Source organism: Poecilia reticulata, linkage group LG23, assembly GCF_000633615.1.
Source record: "Poecilia reticulata strain Guanapo linkage group LG23, Guppy_female_1.0+MT, whole genome shotgun sequence".
NCBI lineage: Eukaryota > Metazoa > Chordata > Actinopteri > Cyprinodontiformes > Poeciliidae > Poecilia > Poecilia reticulata.
The window spans coordinates 6,291,367-6,293,582 of record NC_024353.1 but is presented as its reverse complement, the minus strand read 5'-3'; the positions used below and the strand labels follow the sequence as shown (position 1 = coordinate 6,293,582).

The following is a 2,216-nucleotide window of genomic DNA, read 5'->3' as shown; positions in this document are numbered from 1 at the left end:
GTTGAAAGTTCCCGCCAGGCTTCGGTTGCCTAGCAACGACCTGCTGAGTAACTGGCACTGCAGCAGTTTGAAGTTTCACCAAAACAGCTTTAAAAATCTAAAACGACGGCTTTAAAAAAAAAAAACATTTAATCAATAATTATTGATTTCGCCTGATTTGAAATGTTTTTATTGTGATCAGTTTTTCAGCCGAGTCGGATCAGAAGCCAGGATGGCAGTTAGTGTTTCTATATCCAAAGAAAAGGGGGGAAAACTGTTAGTTTTTTTCAGTTATTCCTCACTTTGTGTCTGTTTTTCCAATCTGTGTCACAGAGCCAAACAGAAGTCCTGACCTTTGACCTGCCGCACAGCAAACAGTCGACGGGAACCACGGGTTACCTTTCAACCGTCTGTCTGTAAGTGAAACATATGAACTGAAGCTGCAGAGCAGATATGAAAGTACAGCAGCCAATCAGATTCCAGCAATGCCCTCCCCCCCCCCCCCCCCGCTGGTGCTCATTTTGAAGATGGATCCCCTCTCTGGTTGGAGGCGACAGGGTCATCAGCAGGATCTGATCAGCTGAGAAGAACCGAGTCAGAATTAAAAACATGATGGATGGACGGAGCCTGGGCCGTTTGTCCTCCATGTTTGACGGCTGGTCACATGACCCCCAGATAACCAGGGGGGCGGGGCTAATTCTGCTTTAATCCTGCCACGGCGCTCGCGTCTCATTTATCTGGGATTAATTAGCAGGAAGGTCCGGGCCTCCGACGGCTTCCTGTCTCCTTAACGAGGCTCGTTAGGAGGAAAATGTGCTGATTGGTGGAAACTTCCAGCCGCCGCCTGATTGGTCCGTCTCCATCTCTGCTCCTGGATTCCTGCAAACTTTAGACTTTCAGCAGAAAATGAGAACAATTCGAATTCCCTCGGGAACCAATTATATTCAATCACACACACACACACACACACACACACACACACACACACACACACACACACACACACACACACACTGCAGTGTTTACAGGAAATGTGACAGTTTGCTTCAGATGCTGCCAAACCCACAGGAATGTCTGGAAACCTGAAAGGTTCAAACATGATGACGGGACCCAGCAGGTTCACCTCAGTGGTTTAAAACTGCAGGAAAGGATTTAAAACGTATTTTAATAAATACATTTTAAAAAACACACATGTATATTTAACTATTTGGAATCCAAAAATTCAGTTTTGACCATCAAAGTTGACAAATAATGTTATTAACCCACAAAAGATCTTTGGAAAGTTCAGTGGAAGGAAAAAGTTTTGCTGTACAATATGTTATCACTGCAACATTAACATGCACAATATTAATACTATGAATTATTATAATTTTATTGTTATTATGAGCCGGCATTATGCATATTAATGTAATATTCAACTTAGTGGGAGGAGCCTCTGCTTTAATCGCCATGGTAACGGCAGAAACCAGCACTAGCCTGTAGAGCAGCGTTCAGGTTTTGACATGAGGGCTGAAATCGTCGAGTTGAAAATAGACGGGGTCACAAAAACAGCCTTTTTTTATTTAATCTGCTAAATAATAACAATAAAAAACAATTTCATTAAAATCAACAAAATATTTGGAACATGGATCATCAGTACGGAAAGTTTCTACATGTTTGAGATTATATGGATTTCGGTGCATAATTAGTCATTTATTGTGAAAAATTTTATCTAAGAACATTGATTGGACAAAATAGAACTGAGTTGATTGAAATATTGTCCAGGAATTATTGTGTGAAAATGTTTCCTAGCTCTTCTGACCTGTTCGATGAAGCGTAGCCACTTTTTAAAACACAAGTAATCTAAGATGGCTGCCAAACATGAAACGGAGTGATAGCGTCCGTAAAAAACAAAAAAAGACTCAAAGATCTTCCATTTGTAAAGCATTCTTATGATCTGGAAACTTTTGGGAAAATATTCTGTGACCTGACGACAAAAGTAAATTTTAGTGTTTAGGATTTTGTCTTTGGTTAAAGACCATTAGCCATTTCTAGCTCTAGGCTAACAGGTTTGTTGTGGTTGGATTTACCCAGAATTCCCTGCGCTGTAGGGCACTTCCTGCTTTTGGGGCGCTCTCCGGTTCGCTTGGCGTTCAAACCGACCAGAGTTCACTCTTTGGTCCGATTAGCATTCACACCCCCAGAAACGGACCGGATTCCTGAACAAACGGACCGGATTCCTGAACAAACGGACCGGA

At 41.9% G+C, this 2,216-nt stretch overlaps 1 protein-coding gene across 6 annotated transcripts in view; it reads left to right on the top strand.

The window, feature by feature from the left end:
- The window catches only part of LOC103459314 (E3 ubiquitin-protein ligase TRIM39-like), a 22,822-nt gene that overhangs the window by 14,070 nt on the left and 6,536 nt on the right, over positions 1-2,216 (top strand). For all 6 annotated transcript variants that reach the window (XM_008400783.2, XM_008400784.2, XM_017302676.1 and 3 more), the window contains one exon: positions 313-395. The gene's annotated coding sequence lies outside the window, so the exon portion shown is untranslated. The remainder of the gene's footprint in view (positions 1-312; positions 396-2,216) is intronic.